The 18,422-nt window shown below is 48.0% G+C and overlaps 2 protein-coding genes across 6 annotated transcripts in view; one reads left to right on the top strand and one right to left on the bottom strand.

Annotated features, from left to right (window-relative positions):
- PLD3 (phospholipase D family member 3) overlaps positions 1-5,062 on the bottom strand; it is a 167,805-nt gene extending 162,743 nt beyond the window's left edge. Inside the window, exon 1 of the mRNA XM_068250808.1 lies at positions 4,752-5,062. The gene's annotated coding sequence lies outside the window, so the exon portion shown is untranslated. The remainder of the gene's footprint in view (positions 1-4,751) is intronic.
- A 1,567-nt stretch (positions 5,063-6,629) lies between these two features.
- Positions 6,630-18,422, top strand: part of C8H19orf47 (chromosome 8 C19orf47 homolog) — a 44,102-nt gene continuing 32,309 nt past the window's right edge. For all 5 annotated transcript variants that reach the window (XM_068249504.1, XM_068249506.1, XM_068249503.1 and 2 more), the window contains exon 1: positions 6,630-6,734. The gene's annotated coding sequence lies outside the window, so the exon portion shown is untranslated. The remainder of the gene's footprint in view (positions 6,735-18,422) is intronic.

Raw genomic sequence — 18,422 nt, 5'->3', positions numbered from 1 at the left:
CTGACACCGGACTTCCATGTGCTTCCTGTGACGTCATAGTAAACAGGAAGCACGTGGAAGTCCGGTGTCAGTACGCGTGCATCAGCGGTAAGAGGACTCGACTGCCCGCTCCACTGCGCTCATTCTGCCTACAGGAGGGGGGGGACACAGACATACATAGGGGGTATTCAGTCAGAGGGAGGGAGGGAGGAAGTAATGAAGCCGGCTCCCGCATCCCTCATTACCACGGCTGGAGCCTCGATCAGTTTTCCACCTCTTCTCTGCCCAGCCAACCTTTCCCCCCCAACCTAAAAGTGGCACCCTCCTCCGCACCCACGGGCATTCCCCCTACAACCCTCCTCCCCAGGTGTCAGTGCACCTTGGCCCCTGCACCCTTGCCAGGCACCCTGCCCCCTGTCCCTGCACCCAGGCACCTGCACCTGGCACCCTGTACCCTTCCCCAGGCACCCAGTCCCTGTGCCTTCACCAGGCACCCTGCACCCATCCCCAGGCCCCTGGCACCCTGTACCCTTCCCCAGGCACCCTGCACCCTTTCCCAGGCACCCTACCCCCTGCACCCTTCCCCAGACACCCTGCCCCCTGTACCAGTCACTCTGCTCCAGGCACCTGGCCCATGCACCAGGCACCCTGCCCCAGGCACCCTGTATCCTTCCCCACGAACCCTGCACCCTTCTCCAGGCACCCTGGCCTCTGCACCCTTCCCCAGGCACCCCGTCCCAGGCACCCAGTCCCTGTCCCAGGCACCCAGTCCCTGCCCCAGGCACCCAGTCCCTGCAACCTGCTCCAGGCACCCTACCCCTGGCCCCTGCACCCTACCCCTGCCCTAGGCACCCTGCCCCCTGTCCCAGTCAGCCTGCTCCAGGCACCCAGTCCCTGTCCCAGGCACCCAGTCCCTGTCCCCTGAGCGCCACCCTCCCTGCCTCTGAGTGTCACCCTCCTCTCTGCCCACTGGCACTCTCCTCTCTGCCCACTCGCACCCGCCTCCTCTCTACTCACACCCTCCTCCTTCCCACTGGCACCCTCCTTTCCACCCAGTGTCACCCTCTCCCACCCACTGGCACCCTCCCCCGCAAACTCCCTCCCATTGTCACCCTCTTGCAAAAGCAGGGGTGTGGCTTAAGGCCGCACAGGGGGCGTGGCTTAAGTGTCCCTCTTTCACATCTTCAAATGTTGGGAGGTATGATTTTCAGGCTGCAAAAATTTGCATAAAAATGAAAAATATAAAAATATCAGCAGGGCCGAGACAAGGTAATCCAGCACTAGAGGGCAGTATAGTCATCTGTGCCCCTAGCATTAGGTAACTCCCTCCCCAGTATAGCCAGATGTAACAATAACAATAACAATAATATTTATATAGCGCTTTTCTCCCTGGGGACTCAAAGCGCTGTGACCCTGCATTATGCAGTCTCAAAGGCTCGGGAAAAGAGGTGAGTTTTTAGCCTTTTTTTAAAGCTGTCCAGAGAAGGAGCCTCTCGTACTGATTGTGGAAGTGAGTTCCATAGAGTAGGGGCTGCGTAGGAAAAGGCCCGAGCACCAAATGTTAAGTGTATCCTGGGAATAACCAGCTTCATCTTGTTGGCAGAGCGGAGGGTGCGTGAAAGGGCATAAAGTTCCAATAGATCCGCTATGTATTTGGGTCCCATGCGGTGTAGAGCCTTGAATGTCAGCAGGCAGATCTTAAAATTGATTCTCCATTTTACTGGCAACCAGTGAAGAGTTTGCAGTACTGGGGTGATGTGTGAGCTGCGGGGGGCATTGGCTAGGAGTCTGGCTGCAGCATTCTGTACTAGCTGTAAGGGACGCAGAGCCTTATCTGTAGATCCGATGAACAGGGCGTTGCAGTAGTCTAGGCGGGAGGATACAAATGCGTGAACCAGGGCAGGTAGGTCTTCAGCTGGGATAAGGTGTTTGATTTTCGCTATATTTCTTAGATGGAAGAAGGAAGACTTGACGACAGCTGATATCTGCTGTCTGAGTTTTAGATTTCCATCCAGGATCACCCCAAGGTTTCGCACAGAGTCTTTATACTGTACAGTATCTCCCCCAATTGCTAGTTTGAGGTGGTGAGCGTTTTGAACTTTATCCATCATGTGTGGACCACCTACCACCAACACCTCTGTTTTGTCAGAGTTCAGCCTCAGCCAGCTGGTGTTCATCCAATTTTGTAAATCCACTAGACACGCATTTATGGATGCTGATGGGTCTTGGGTGCCAGGCTTGAAGGACAGATACAGTTGTGTGTCATCTGCATAACAATGGTATCCTAGGCCATAGTTTTGGATTATTTTGCCCAGTGGGAGCATATAGGCTGCAAAGAGTAATGGTGATAGTACAGAACCCTGTGGAACTCCATAGGCAAGTGGCACTGGATTAGAGTAGTGTGTGCCCAGACATACTTGCTGTGTCCTGCCAGATAGGAAGGTCTGAAACCATCTAAGAACAGTACCCCTTAGGCCACAGTAATTCTTCAGTCGCTGGATAAGAATTTCATGATCCACAGTATCAAATGCTGCTGACAAGTCAAGAAGAATCAGAATTGAGCAATCACCCTTGTCCCTTGCAGTAAGTAGATCATTCATTACTCGAACTAATGCTGTTTCAGTGCTGTGCCTTTTCCTGAATCCTGACTGAAAAGTATCAAAGATGTTGTTATCTGTAAGCCTGGCTTCTAGCTGGTTGGCGACTGCTTTCTCGATAACTTTTGATAGGAATGGTAAGTTCGCCACCGGTCTGTAGTTGGTTACAGAATCAGGATCTAGTGATGGTTTCTTCAGGAGGGGTTTTATGATTGCTTTCTTTAGTTCTTCTGGGAAAAGACCACTTTGCAAGGAGCACTGAGTGATTTTGTGAAGTGCTGGCCTGATCAGCTCTGGCCTCCAGTATTAGGCAGCCTTTCTCCATACGCAGAGTATGTAGAGCAATCTGCAATAGGGATAGCAGCCACGGTCTCAGGGCTCTGTGCCCCGAGGTTAGTGCCTCCCCCTGCCTCAGCCCGGCCCTGGTTATCACATCACAGCTCTTCTTGAGAGAGAGATAAGGCAGCAGCCCAGCACCTCATGTGGGAAGTATTTGTGCTGCCATAGAAACCCGTGCCATTTCTCACTCTCTGCAGCTCCAGCCCTGTAGGGAGGTAGGACAGGTTGTATACAATGCAGTCTTAAGCTGTGCTCACACTTCAGATTTTGGTAACCCAAAATGATCATTTATGTTGGTCTTAGCTAACAGGCTATAGTGTGTGCAGGTGTCCCCACCACCGAGGTGGTAATTAGTGATGTTAAGTGCTGTATACACTAATGACCAGGTTCTTGTCCTTCTGAGAACTTCTATTTCAGCTTCTGCAGCATGATGCCTCAAACTAAAGCCCCATACACATGCTAGATGGAAGACGGATGAGGCGAGTGATAAACACCATCTCTGCTGAGAATCTAGTGTAAGTACAGGGGCCCCCGATGCTCCCCCTCAAGGCCATGGCCAATGATCACTAGTCGAAGGCATTCTGCTATCCACTAACCGGCTGCCATATGACAACATTCAAGGGCCTCTCTATTGGATCCCACATAGCAACAGAACACAGGCTAGTTACATGTCTGTACAGCTTCAGCCCTGCAATATCGCCTGAGGTATCATATCCCAATCCCCACCAGAGGACCTGCCTCATCCATGTGTACAGGGCTTTATCCTCCTCTCTACATAGTGAAGCAAGCTGCTCCCCCAGGAGCTATGCAGCATCTTAGTACAGCGATCCTTCCAAATCAATCAAGAGTTGTTTCACCTTCAGCAGACACTTTACCAAATGTCATACATGATCCTCAGTGCACTAATATGCATTTGCCTTGTTTTAGAATACTGGCTTGACACCTCCAGTATACAAAGTAGGGGCCCTTGTACACTAAAATCACAATTGCATTAGTGTGTTTTTTTGTTTGCATTTGCAATCTTTTTCCCCAATTCTATTCAAGCTAAAACACAGAAAAAATGCAGCAAAGGCACCGGAGAAAAATATCTGCAGCGATTTCTATATTGCTGAGGAACATCTCGCATTTGGAGAATCCCATCCAATCTGCTGATCAGATGGGAACACAAATGGTGTAAAATAGTCCTTAAAGGAGTTATCAGAAAAAAATATACTCACCTGGGGCTTTCTCCAGCCCCTTGCAGCCGAGTGTCCCACGCTGACCGCTCCGCTCCCCGCCGCTGTCCCGGCTCTGGTGTCCGTATTCAGGCCGACCGCGGGTTCGGCCTTACTGCAGCTGCGCAAAGCGCCTTTGTCAATCACGGTCACGTGGGCCGTGGCGAACTGCGCAGGCGCAGAACTACTGTGCCTGCGCAGTTTGCTGCGGCTCACGTGGCCGTGATTGACAGCGGTGCTTCGTGCAGCAGCATCAGTAAGGCCGCCCCCGCGGTCGGCCTAAATACGGACACCGGAGACCGGGACAGCAGCGGGGAGCGGAGCGGTCGGCGTGGGTCAGTCGGCTGTAAGGGGCTGGAGAAAGCCCCAGGTGAGAAAAGCCCATTTGGGCTATTTTTGCCTGATAACTCCTTTTATGCAGATACTGTGTGCTTATACAGATACAATAGAGCCTCTATTACATGGCACAGGTGGGGATTGCCAGGAATGTGTAATTCTGGTTGCCTATGGGTTCCAGTAATGGGGGGTCTCAATGTGACACTACCCTCCAACCCCCCCCCCCCCCCCCCCATAGAGAGCTCTCCCCCACTAATGCAGAGCAGTGCGCGGTGTAAACACGTACCAGAACTCCAGGCACCGGTCCTCTGTACATCTTACAGCGTCCTGCTGCATCCTCCGTAGAGCTCCCGATGCTGCATGTAACCCGATGTGCCAATCCTTCCGGATAAGTCAGTGTCATATCTCTCATACACAGCCTGGGGGGGAACACAAACACATATAGATGATAATCAACTGCCTGGAAAACTGTTAATTACAAATGTTGGCACTTCACAAATATATACATTAATCAGTGTGCAGAGGGACTGGAATAGCTGACTGATAGGTGACTTTTTATGTAAAAAGGCAACCGTCTCTCCAGAGAAACTAGTGTGGGTATGGCTGCTTCCGATGCCTTGGTCAGCCGAGAGCCTTGCCCCCCCCCCCCCCCCCCCACACCACTCACACTCCGCCTGCTGCGTAACATTACAACTACGGCTTCCAATACACACCAGGCAACATGCCTCGTGTGTATGAGGTGTAAGACTGCAAAAGATCAGAGGCGGTTGACTAGCCATGGTTGATTAGGCGCAAATAAATCTATCTTCCAAGGAAATTGTATGCAGCTTGAAACTGGACCAATGAAAAGAGCTTCATGTCTATTCTGATTGGCCCAATGCAAATTAGCATGCAAGCTATAATTATTTGCATCTCATTGACTTTTCCAGAGACTAGGGATGGTTAAAGGATATGTCCGAGCTTTTTAAAAAAAAAAAAAAAAAGTTTTACTCACCTGGGGCTACAGTATATTTAGCCCCTAGAAGTGTGTAATGTCCCACGTCGTGGTTCCGCAGTCAGCCAGGGATCACAGTCTCCCCTCAGGAAGATCATGACCTGCAGCCAGGTCGGGATCTTCTGCGCTTGGTGCGGCTCTTGCGATCACACTCTCAGCGCCAAGAGCGCTTGCGCAATTCAGTGAGAATTGAACTGCACAAGCGCAGAGCGCTCCAGGAGCGTGATGACAAGAGGCCCATGGCGCGCTCCGCGCATGCAAACCTGTCCCGGCAGCAGATACGGAGGGGATTTTAGTTCGTTCTCAGATGTATACTTTAAAGGTCTGAGGTAATTAAAAAAACAAAAATCTACTTAAACGGGGGTTCCTCCAGCCCCTGGCAGCCGTCCTGTGCCCTCGCTGCATCTCTGCTCACAGCTGGTGGCTCAGGGTCCCCTCAGGTGCAGATGCCGACGGGCATCTACTGCGCCTGCGTGAGAGCCGCTCGTGGTCGCATTGACATCATCTGGAGTGAACTGCACAGGTGCAGAACTACTGCACCTACACAGTACACTCCAGACCACGTCAGCGCAACCACGAGTGGGTCTCGCGCAGGCGCAGTAGATGCTAACCTGGCGAGGTCAGCATCTGCACCGGAGGGGACCCAGGGCCATGAGCTGGGAGCAGATCTGGGGCGAAGGCACAGGACGGCTGCCAGGGGCTGGAGGAAGCCCCAAGTAAATAGATTTTTGTTTTTAATTACCTCAGACCTTCCTTTAAAGAAATGGTATTCATTACGAGTTTGATGCAAATTCTATCCAAATTTAGAAAGCTTGGAAATAGGCCAGTCAATTACAGTGCTTGGTTTACTTTAAATCTGCATACATTTGCATAGATTTTAGTATAAAATCTGCATCAACTCAAAAATATTAGCATCTTGTTATCCATCCCTCCCTATTCCGCGACTCTTGTGTGACGAATCTATCTTGCGCATCGTATTGTTGTCATTGTGCACTGTAGGAATTCCCAACGCTTCCCGTGTCGTCAGTACGTACCACGCGTAGCTCCTAGCTTGAAGTCTTGAAGTGGAAACTACTGCTCCCGACAGCCACAGCGGCTAGGAGGCGGGGATAGGCAATCTGTGAGCCAGTAAGCATGAGGTGAATCGACCCAGGGTTTGCTGATTGGTTGTCAGTAGACGAGGCCAGTGTGTGTGGCTAAGGAGAGGCAGGAAGAGGATTGCAGATTCCCGGGCCAAAGGAAGCGGTGGTGCTAAAAGAAGAGGGAGTGTGCCCGGTAACTATATCTTAAATCTGTGTCATTATTGTTCGTTTTCTGTGTCTGGTGTTTGTGGATTTTAGTCTTCCTAGCCGAAGACCACGTGATTATTATTCCAGAATCAGAAACGAGGCTGGCCAGTATGTGTTTTTGTCTGGCCCATGCTCCACCCTCTGGGGGACTACAAGTGTCTTCTGAGCCATCAGTGCATGATGGGAAATAAAGCTGGTCAGTGAGTTTGTCTGGCCCATGCTCTACACTCTGTGTAACTACAAGTCTCAGATTGTCTTCTATTATTTATTTATTGTATTTATAAAGCGCCAACATATTACGCAGTGCTGGACATTAGTTTAGGTTACAGACAATATCTAGGCGGAGCAGTGCTTTTCAGCGCTGCTAGATTTGGGCGCAGCCGGCACCTCCATAGACTACAATAGGAATCACTCCTATTGCAGCGCTCAGTGAGTAACGTCGGCTCTGTCAGAAGACGGAGCCGAGGTTGCTTAAAAACATAATAATTCGGCCTCCAGCAATCGCTGGAAGCCGAATTATTTCATTCCCCCACTATCCATGGCAGCCTGGAGGGGGAATAGTAATTAAATCGGCCCGGACTTGTGCAGAAGCAGGATCAGCTATATACCACTGATTCCTGCGCCCAAGTCTACCGGCGCCGATTTCAAATGTACTCTATCTAGGGGTGACATACAGCAAAATGACAATACATGAATACAAGAAAGACCAGCTCATGCAGCACAGTATGAGTACAAGGTAATGCTTAGTCAGTCACTGGAGGGGAGCATGGAGATTAGGCAAGTTAGGTTCACTCAGATGCATAGTATGAGTTCACAGTAATGGAGGTGCATGATCAGGTAGGACACAAAAGGAGGAGGACCCTCCCCAAAGGCTTACAATCTAGAGGGAGAGGTAAGGACACATAAGGTAGGGGACCAGAGTTCAGCTGTGGGTTTAGAGCACTTGTGAGGGGTAGTAGGCTAGAGTGAAAAGGGGAGTTTTGAGCGGAGGAGTGCTTTTCAGCGCTGCTAGATTTGGGCGCAACCAGCGCCGCCATAGACTGTAATGGGAATCAGTCTATAGCGGCGCTCAGTGAGTAACGTCGGCTCCTTCAGAAGACGGAGCCGAAGTTGCTTTAAAAACACAATAATTCGGCCTCCAGCAATCGCTGGAAGACGAATTATTTCATTCCCCCACTATCCATGGCGGCCTGGAGGGGGAATAGTAATTAAAACGGCCTGGACTTGTGCAGAAGCAGGATCAGCCATATACCGCTGTATCCTGCGCCCAAGTCTACCGGCGCCGATTTCAAATGTACTCAGTTTTGAGGGCCTTCTTGAAGATGTTGAAGGAGGGGGCTGCACTAATGGGTGGAGGTAGGGAGTTCCATAGTGTTGGAGCAGCTCTTGAGAAGTCCTGGAGGCGTGCATGAGGCTGGGTGATGTGCGGGGCGGTCAGGCGAAGTTTATTGGAAGAGCGGAGTGAGCGGCTAGGTGTGTACCTCTGAGTAAGATGGCACAGTTTAGACTTAACACGTTTTAACTGAAATCTTTTCCACAATACACTACTATGGAGAAGAAGAAAAAACATGTACCAACTGATAAGGCCCCGTTCTCATTGCATGCGTTGCCGTCCGGATTTTGGCTACGCGTGCAGGAGGCAGACACGCACGAACATCAGAAGTGCATAGACTGCACTGTCTGATGTTCACACTGCATGCTTTCTGGACCAGTGCGGTCCGTGTGAACGCAGGTTGCACGCATTTTTTCCTGAAACGCGTGGCAGTAGAGAACGGGTATCAGCCACGCAACGCATGCAAATGCACATGGCATGCGTTTGTACGCGTTGGGTTCTGATCGCATGGCCATCTGCGTTTGGTAATATGAACGGGACCTAAGTGTAAACGGGGCCTAAGCCTTCAGTGCATGATGGGACAGCAGGTGGGGAGCCCTTACCTTATCAAATCCAAGACTTAAAGCCAATGGGTACCGTTTAAAAAAAGAAAGTCAGATACTCACCTAAGGAGAGGGAAGGCTCGGTCCTAATGAGCCTTCCCTCTCCTCTCCCGGTGCCCTTGGTGCTGCGCTTGCTCCCCCGTTCGCGTCCGCCGCCGCATGTACTTTGGAGGTCTTCATACTACGTACGCACGAGTGCGTCATAGAGGGCGCTCGCGCATGCGTAGTATGGAGTGGCCGCGTCATCGGGAGCCCGAGTGCTCCCGAAGGCTTCCGAAAGCTCCCTTCGGCATGCGGAAGTGGCAGTATTTGACCGAACTGGTCGAATACTGCCACGGGGGATCCTGCGCGGGACCGGGCACCGGGAGAGGAGGAGGAAGGCTCATTAGGACCGAGCCTTCCCTCTCCTTAGGTGAGTATCTGACTTTTTCTTTTTTAATCCGGTAAACATTCACTTTAAAGTGGACCCAAACTTAAAATACAAGATTTCAGAAATAAAATCTTATTTTCTAAATTATAATAATAAATAGCAGCCTTTTTTCAGCTGCATGATGACAATATAAAATATTTTACATTTATTGGAGAAACCCCTCCCTTCTTTTCATATTGCCGGGAAAATAATCCGACAAACTGGTGGAGTAGATGGTGTCCAGCAAAGGAGGAATTGCTAATGGCTGCCACATGTATAACCCTAGTTATGCAAAGAGAAGGGTGAAAAGCATGCACTGAAATGCTCATAGGCTTGAATGAGTGTTTATTTAGCTTTGTGTGTGTCAGAGTAGTGCAACTAAATATTTTGAATTAAAAAAATGTTTGGTTTGGGTCCGCTTTAAGGTGCCCATAGACCTGACGATTATGGGCAGATTCGACAAAGAGACTAATTTATCACTAATCGAATGTGATTAGAGATACATTTGTTTTCTGTTGATTCTGCCCATACACTACAGGTCGATTCCCGTCCAATTTCACCATGAAATCTTCAGAGAATCGTCTGAGTCCGCACCTCTGCTGCCCCCAATGTATAAATGTGCCCCCTGTGTGTGCATTTATGTTACCTTTCCTGTTGCAGCCTGTGTACGGTGTCTGTAATCCTCCTGGCGGCTATCCATACACGCCACTGACGTCAGACACTATGCGCCAGTAGCGTGTATGGAGAGCCGCACTCAGGCTGCTACGGGACATGTAAACTTTAAATGCACACAGCGGGCACATTTATACATTGCGACGACGGTTTCTTTGTTGTTTAAATTAAAATAACACATTTTTACACTTTTGAAAATGCTTTCGTGTGGAATTCCTATGTATGGTTATGTTGCAACACACACCTAAAAATGATGAGAAACACTAGGGGCCTATGTCCACTAGAGCCAAATGATCGAGCAAGTCATCCCAACATCTTGCAGCATGCGTGAGCAAGAATTCAACCAATTTTTGTCCCGAAAATTGGTCGCGTTGTTGGTCAGGCATGCACTTGGCGGCACCGATTTTCATCCAATTCGATTATAATAATCTAATCGGATGGTCGATCGGTCACCAAGTCGCCTGATGAATGGCCACCTTTACAATCTGAGTCTAAAATCTGTAGGGAATGACTGTCGTGTTTTTTAAATGTAATTTGTTTAAGATAAACAAGCCTTCATTAATCCTAAACTTTAAACAGAACCTCAAAAGGTCTATATATTCAACAGTCCATTTTTAATTCGGTGATACCTTGATTTTTAATGTGGTGTTTTCAGTTTATTTTGGAAGTACAGAGACTGATATCCGCCAGCTCATTTAGTGGAATTCAATTTCAACTCCATAATCAGTTTGGAAATTGCCTCAATTTGGCTCAGATTAAATTCCAATCTTCTAGGCAGGTGTTTGCCACCTTTGGCAATCCAATTCTGGGTACATCTGAGATCAATGTGCATTTAAATTTAATTTGTAGAATAAATTACGGTACCATACTGGAATCTTCCCCTTTTTTTTGAGGGGGTTGAACTGTGCACTTGTCGGGCAGTTCAGGCTCTTGACCGCAAGCTCATTCCGACTGCAGTTTTATGCAGCCAAATGGCAGTGTTTGTAACGGCAAATGTGTCATCGCTTGACACATGGCGGCGTTACCTGGCGGGGGGAAAAAAAAGCGTCATGACATGTCTGAGGACAGCAATTACCATGCTTTGATATAACTCAAAAGGGACCACTGTGCCAAGCACTACCAAGCGCCTGGCTGGTGTAGGGGAGTAGCTGACAGGCAGTGGGATTCATGTCTTCAGCCTCCCGTGTAAATGTGCCTTGTATAAACACTAAACTCAAGCATAATAATACATTCTGTTAACTCATTTTATGAGCTAAATACATTTTAAACTTATGAGGAATTGCTCCTAGGACAATAATTACACCCTTTTACACTTAAATGAATATATTAAAGCTCAGATATAATGGAAGCACTTATTTTGTAATGTGCTATAGTCCCGAGGTTGTGTGTTCAGAGGGAAATACCGCTTGCTTGGCAGTTAGAAACAACATTTTCCCTGCTCTGAGGTTCACAGGCAATAGTAGCTGGGTGGCATTAAAAAGTAGCCGGGTGGGGCGAGATGAGAGAATGCAGGGCCGGTGCTTCTGTGCGCAACTCTGCTTACAGCATAGGAGGAGGTGAGCCGATGACAGCCGGGTGCTCATCAAAACCAGCCGGGTGGAGCACCCGACTAAAAGAGCCGCGAGAGAAAACTGGGTTTCTTGTGGCAAGGCAAGAGAAGAGGATCTCTGGTTAGTTGCTTTGCAGAGCAGGGAAGGAGACAGTGGGGCACAGACACACCTCCATGCCACCCAAGTAGTCCGGTTGCTTGAGAATGCCAGTTGCCTGAATGCCAGATGACGGGGGTTTTATGTATCCATTATCCCTGGAGACGTCTTGTGGACTCTTCAGCCATCTGGCCATAGTTTTCTTGTTTGTTTTTTATTTGTTGCTTGAGGAAACTAAAAATTACTTTGCTAAAAACTCTTTGCTAATCCCTGGAGCCAGAATACCATGCCAGAACATTTGGTGACACCGCTGCCAAATCCTGCTTGCCAGTGTAGCTAGCAGATCGTGTTATTGCCTGTATGTGTTTTTTAACCCCTTTGGCTCTTTAAGGGCTAGTGTACATAAACCTTGGACATCAGTTTGCTTTTTTGAGGTCAATCTGAACTTGAACTGAAGACAGAGGTCTGTGTACACCACAATAACTCAATTTTCAAAATGCAGTTGACCTGCATTTTAGAACCAGTGTTAAATTGGATCTGTACTCGCCCTGTTGCCTCAATTGGCAAGTAACACACAGAGGGGGGACCCTGGAGTCATTTTCCACTAACTTGTGACAAAAAATAAAATCTTCTATGAACTCACCATACTCCTAACGGAATACCTTTGGGTGTATTCTTTCTAAAATGGGGTCATTTGTGGGGTTCCTATACTGCCCTGGCATTTTAGGGGCCCTAAACCGTGAGGAGTAGTCTTGAAACCAAATGTCGCAAAATGACCTGTGAAATCCTAAAGGTACTCGTTAGACTTTGGGCCCCTTAGCGCAGTTAGGGTGCAAAAAAGTGCCACACATGTGGTATCGCCGTACTCAGAAGAAGTAGTATAATGTGTTTTGTGGTGTATTTTTACACATACAGATGCTGGGTGGGAGAAATATCTTCTGTAAATGACAATTATTTGATTTTTTTTTTACACACAATTGTCCATGTACAGAGAGATTTCTCCCACCCAGCATGGGTATGTATAAAAATACACCCCAAAACACATTATACTACTTCTTCTGAGTACGGCGATATCACATGTGTGACACTTTTTTGCAACCTAGGTGCACTAAGGGGCCTAACGTCCTATTCACAGGTCATTTTGAGGCATTTGGATTCTAGACTACTCCTCACGGTTTAGGGCCCCTAAAATGCCAGGGCAGTGTAGGAACCCCACAAGTGACCCCATTTTAGAAAGAAGACACCCAAAGGTATTCCGTTAGGAGTATGGTGAGTTCATAGAAGATTTTATTTTTTGTCACAAGTTAGTGAAAAATGACACTTGGTGAAAAAAACAATAAACATCAATTTCTGCTAACTTTTGACAAAAAAATTAAATCTTCTATGAACTCGTCATACACCTAACAGAATACCTTGGGGTGTCTTTTTTTCTAAAATGGGGTCACTTGTGGGGTTCCTATACTGCCCTGGCATTTTACGGGCCCTAAACCGTGAGTAGTCTGGAAACCAAATTTCTCAAAATGACTGTTCAGGGGTATAAGCATCTGCAAATTTTGATGACCGGTGGTCTATGAGGGGGCAAATTTTGTAGAACCAGTCATAAGCAGGGTGGCCTCTTAGATGACAGGTTGTATTGGGCCTGATCTGATGGATAGGAGTGCTAGGGGGGTGACAGGAGGTGATTGATGGGTGTCTCAGGGGGTGGTTAGAGGGGAAAATAGATGCAATCAATGCACTGGGGAGGTGATCGGAAGGTGGTCTGAGGGGGATCTGAGGGTTTGGCCGAGTGATCAGGAGCCCACACGGGGCAAATTAGGGCCTGATCTGATGAGTAGGTGTGCTAGGGGGTGACAGGAGGTGATTGATGGGTGTCTCAAGGTGTGATTAGAGGGGGGAAATAGATGCAAGCAATGCACTGGCGAGGTGATCAGGGCTGGGGTCTGAGGGTGTGGGTGGGTGATTGGGTGCCCTAGGGGCAGATTAGGGTCTAATCTGATGGGTAACAGTGACAGATGGTGATAGGGGGTGATTGATGGGTAATTAGTGGGTGTTAAGAGTAGAGAACAGATGTAAACACTGCACTTGGGAGGTGATCTGACGTCGGATCTGCGGGCGATCTATTGGTGTGGGTGGGTGATCAGATTGCCCGCAAGGGGCAGGTTAGGGGCTGATTGATGGGTGGCAGTGACAGGGGGTGATTGATGGGTGGCAGTGACAGGGGGTGATTGATGGGTGATTGACAGGTGATCAGGGGGATAGATGCATACAGTACACAGGGGGGGGGGGGGTCTGGGGAGAATCTGAGGGGTGGGTGATCAGGAGGGAGCAGGGGGCAGTTTAGGGTTAAAAAAGAATAGCGTTGACAGATAGTGACAGGGAGTGATTGATGGGTGATTGGGTGTAAACATGGGTGTGGGAGGTGGGGAGGGGGGTGGGGGGGTCTGAGGGGTGCTGTGGGCGATCAGGGGGCAGGGGGGGAGAAATCGGTGTGCTTGAGTGCAGACTAGGGTGGCTGCAGCCTGCCCTGGTGGTCCCTCGGACACTGGGACCACCAGGGCAGGAGGCAGCCTGTATAATAGGCTTTGCATACATTACAAAGCCTATTATACACTTTCCGTGCGGCGATCGGGGTGCTAGTAACCCGCCGGCACTTCCGAATGGCCGGCGGGTTACCGGAGGGGGGGGGGGAGGGGGGGCCGAGCCAGTCGCCGGCGGCTGATCGCGTCACGAATGACGCAATCGCCGCATAGCCACGCCCGCCACCGCTGATGGGCGTATTGCGGTCGTTTGGGCCCAGCCCTTGCCGCCGCCCATCGGCTTAAGGCGGTCGGCAAGTGGTTAAAGCATCAGAAAGAAAAAAAGGGCAAGTCTGTGCGACGTTTCGAGAGACGACTCCTCTCTTTCTCAAGCTGACAAGCCCTCTGAATACATGAAACACAATCAGCCTTAAATAGTCCTTGCTCCACTAGGGAGCCAATCAGAATGGTCTGGACGCCCTGTCATCAACCAATTAGGTTAAGTTCCTGCTTGTAGGCCCTCCCATCTGGTGGAGGACCTGATGGGGAACATCTATATATACACTCCAATCATTTTAAAATGGCCAACGGGACTCCTTTGACTATGAGAGTGGTTATGTATACATATGGCAAAAACAACCTTCCTCTAACTTGCCCCGTGGGCCGGGTAAACCTAGACCCCGTCCCAGAGGAGCTCCACCTAAGGGTCCACGGCCTGTAGAACCTCGACCCATTCATGATTCTATAACTACAGAGGAAGAGCAATCAGAATCCGATTTTTTTTTTTTTTTTTTTTTTTTTTTTTTTTGCCCTCGGGCAGTTCAGCCAATATCCCTCCAGACGAATCAGGAGAGGTTTGGAGAAAATATCAGCTTGCCAAAAAGCGCTAAGAAATGCGTCGAACCCTCGGGCTCTCCAATGACACTCAGAGAACGCAAGAATCCTTAGTCATTAATATCTCTTCATATGCCTTGGATGATATTCAGATCAGGGTACTCAATCGAGGTCTCTCATTCAGTATTACCAACGATGGGGACTCACTCCAATTGGAATATGATCTTTGGTCTTTTGCAAGGACTTTGAAGTTGAAATGCTTTTTTAGCAATCTTCCGAAACCAACTCAGGTTCCTTTACCAACTATGGGGCCCTTGAGACTTAAGGACACTCCATTACGAAATAAGAGCTCTTTCTGCCCCCCGTCCAACCAAGTGATTGATACATTCTTAGGAAATGTGCAACGGGACATTCAGGAGCTACAGGGATCTGGTTCTCAAGTAATGAAGAATCTTAATAAATAAGAACAGGAAGCTCTTAAATGTCTTAAGGCCAATAAGGCCCTAACAATTAAGCCCGCTGACAAGGGGGGCTCAGTTGTCGTAATGGATACTGCTAATTATCGTGCAGAGATTTTACATCAGTTGGGGGATAGAAGTGTCTATAGAATTGTAGATCAAGACCCAATTTGGGACCTGAGAAGGTTGATTGATCGTTTGTTAAAGAATGCTCTGGACAAAAACCTCATAGATAGGGATCTAGCTACTTTTCTGGTTCAGGACATCCCTGTTATTCCTGTTATGTATGTGCTTCCAAAAATACACAAACGATTGGTCGATCCACCTGGTCGGCCAATCGTTGCAGGTGTAAATTCATTATTTTCTCCAATTGCTAAATAGATTGCATTCTTAGACCGATGGTAGTAGCTTTACCGTCTTACCTTAGGGACACTCAAGTGTTCTTGGAGGTAATTGATACATTTGAAAATTTAGATTATGACTTATTGGTTACAATTGATGTAGAGTCACTCTACACCTCCATCCCTCATGGTGGAGGTGTGGAGGCGGTCTCTCACTATTTATTTGCAAACCTGTTCAGATGTTTTTGATGATCAGAGATGTTTTCTTATCGATCTGTTGGAGGTGATTTTGAGGAGGAATTATTTCTTATTTGAGGACACATTTTATGAACCATGTAGAGGTACAGCTATGGGGTCAAACGTGGCCCCGACTTATGCTAATTTATACATGGGTCTTTACGAAGATTCATTTGTGTACACGAATCAATTGTTTCTCCGCCACTCCAAGAGGTGGTGGAGATACATTGATGATGTTTTTTTTTTTTATTTGGGCGGCGACACGTTTGACCCTCGAATGCTTTATTAACCACTTCAGCCTACAGCGTCAAATCTTAAGCATCCGAGCAATGTTCACCTCCCATTCATTCGCCAATAACTTTATCGTTACTTATCACAATTAATTGATCTATATCTTGTTTTTTCCGCCACTTATTAGGCTTTCTCTGGGTAGTACATTTTGCTAAGAGCCACTTTACTGTAAATGCATTTTAACAGGAAGATTAAGATAGAAATGGAAAAAAATCATTATTCCTCAGTTTTTGGCCATTATAGTTTAAAATTAATACATGCTACAGTAATTAAAACCCATGCATTTTATGTGCCCATTTGTCCTGCTTATTACACCGTTTAAATTACGTCCCTATCACAATTTATGGCGCCGATATTTTATTTAGAAATAAAGGTGCATTTTTTCAATTTGCGTCCATCACTATTTATAAGCTTATAATTTTAAAAAAATTAATAAGATACTCTCTTGACATGTATATTTAAAAAGTTCAGACCCTTAGGTAACTATTTACGTAGTTTTTTTTTTGTTTTTTTTAATTGTAATTTTTTTTTTAAATACAAAAATGTATTTGGGTAATTTTAGTTTGGGAGGTAAATAGCTAATTTTAGATGTAATATAATGTATTTTTTTATTTAATTTAGGTATGTGGGTGCAGTTTACTATTTGGCCACAAGATGGCCACATTCAAAAAATTCCTAGATGCGAACGATCTCGCATCTAGGAACTATAAGAAGGAGGTGAGGTTTCCTGGGGGCAGAAATACCGCGCTCTCTGATGAGAAAGCGTCGGCATTTCTGCCGGAGACTTAGATCGGTGAATGGGAATTATATTCCCATTCACTGATCGGGGGGCAGCGGGAGCGCGCGCCCGATCGCGCGCACCACACGGCTGCAGCAGCAGTGCCCATCTGGACGGTTATATCCGTCCAGATAGGGCAAAGTGGTTAAAGAGACTCTGTAACATTAAAAAGATCCCCTGGGGGGTACTCACCTCGGGTGGGGGAAGCCTCCGGATCCTAATGAGGCTTCCCACGCCGTCCTCTGTCCCACGGGGGTCTCGCTGCAGCCCTCCGAACAGCCGGCAACTGTGCCGACTGTCAGTTCAATATTTACCTTTGCTGGCTCCAGCGGGGGCGCTGTGGCGACTTTCGGCACGGAAATAGACGGAAATACCCGATCTCCGTCGGGTCCGCTGTACTGCGCAGGCGCCGGAAACTTGTGCCTGCGCAGTAGAGCAGACCCGACGGCGATCGGGGATTTCCGCCTACTTCGGAGCCGTCAGAGCGCCTGTGCAGGAGCCAGGAAGGTAAATATTACGTCACCGCTGCACGGAGGGCTGCAGCGAGACCCCTGACGGATGGAGGACGGCGTGGGAAGCCTCATTAGGATCCGGAGGCTTCCCCCACCCGAGGTGAGTACCCCCCCAGGGGCCGTTTTGTCGTTACAGTTCCTCTTTAAAGATCTACATGCATGCTGTCCATACATATCCCTTACGCACACTTGTAGTACTCATTCTGTATCCTACTTGGATACGGTGGTCACGAAAGTTGGAGGAAAATTTACCACCGATCTATTTAGTAAATCTACTGACAGAGATGCATTACTCCATTATAGGAGTTTCCATCCTTCTCATATTGCTAATAATATTCCAAAAAATCAATTTGAACGTGTAAATAGAATAGTGTCTGATGCTACATTGAGAGATAGACGTCTGAAAGAAATGGCCAATAGATTTGTTCAAAGAGATTATCCTCTAGATTTCTGCAATCCTTTTAGTCGATCCTCCTCAATTAAAAGACCACGCTCCAGACAGATCGATCGGATTCCTCTTGTTACTACCGTTTCAACCAATTCCAAACAGATTGAGAAAATTGTTAGAAAACATTGGCCTTTATTAAAACAAGGCTTTCCACAGGTTAGGGAATTTCAGGAATATCCACTTATGTCATATAGACGGGCTCCTACAGTTGGTGACACTTTGGTGCAGGGTCGGACCGAGGCATAGGCTGGAGAGGCTCCAGCCTCAGGGCGCAGTGTAGGAGGGGGCGCACAATTCATTCAGCTGTCATTCCTAATTGTGTTTTAAGCAGAAAGAAATAAGAAAAGGGGATACATAGCAGTGACTGCAAGCCAGATAACTAGATATTAAGGTGCTGGGGAGGTTGGGGGCCCTGGGGCACCTATTAGTCTAATAGCAATCAGTGTGTGATGGCTGGGGTGGGAGGGATGGAGGGGCGCACTTTGGTGTCTCAGCCTTGGGTGCTGGAGGACCTTGTCCCGGCTCTGCTTTGGTGAGGGCAGATATTGGCTCTCGGGCTGCTAATTTAACTACTACTAGGAAAGGGACTTTTCCCTG

This window comes from Hyperolius riggenbachi, chromosome 8 (genome assembly GCF_040937935.1).
Source record: "Hyperolius riggenbachi isolate aHypRig1 chromosome 8, aHypRig1.pri, whole genome shotgun sequence".
NCBI lineage: Eukaryota > Metazoa > Chordata > Amphibia > Anura > Hyperoliidae > Hyperolius > Hyperolius riggenbachi.
Note: the sequence above shows the minus strand (reverse complement) of the source record. Positions and strands in the feature narration are given on the sequence as shown.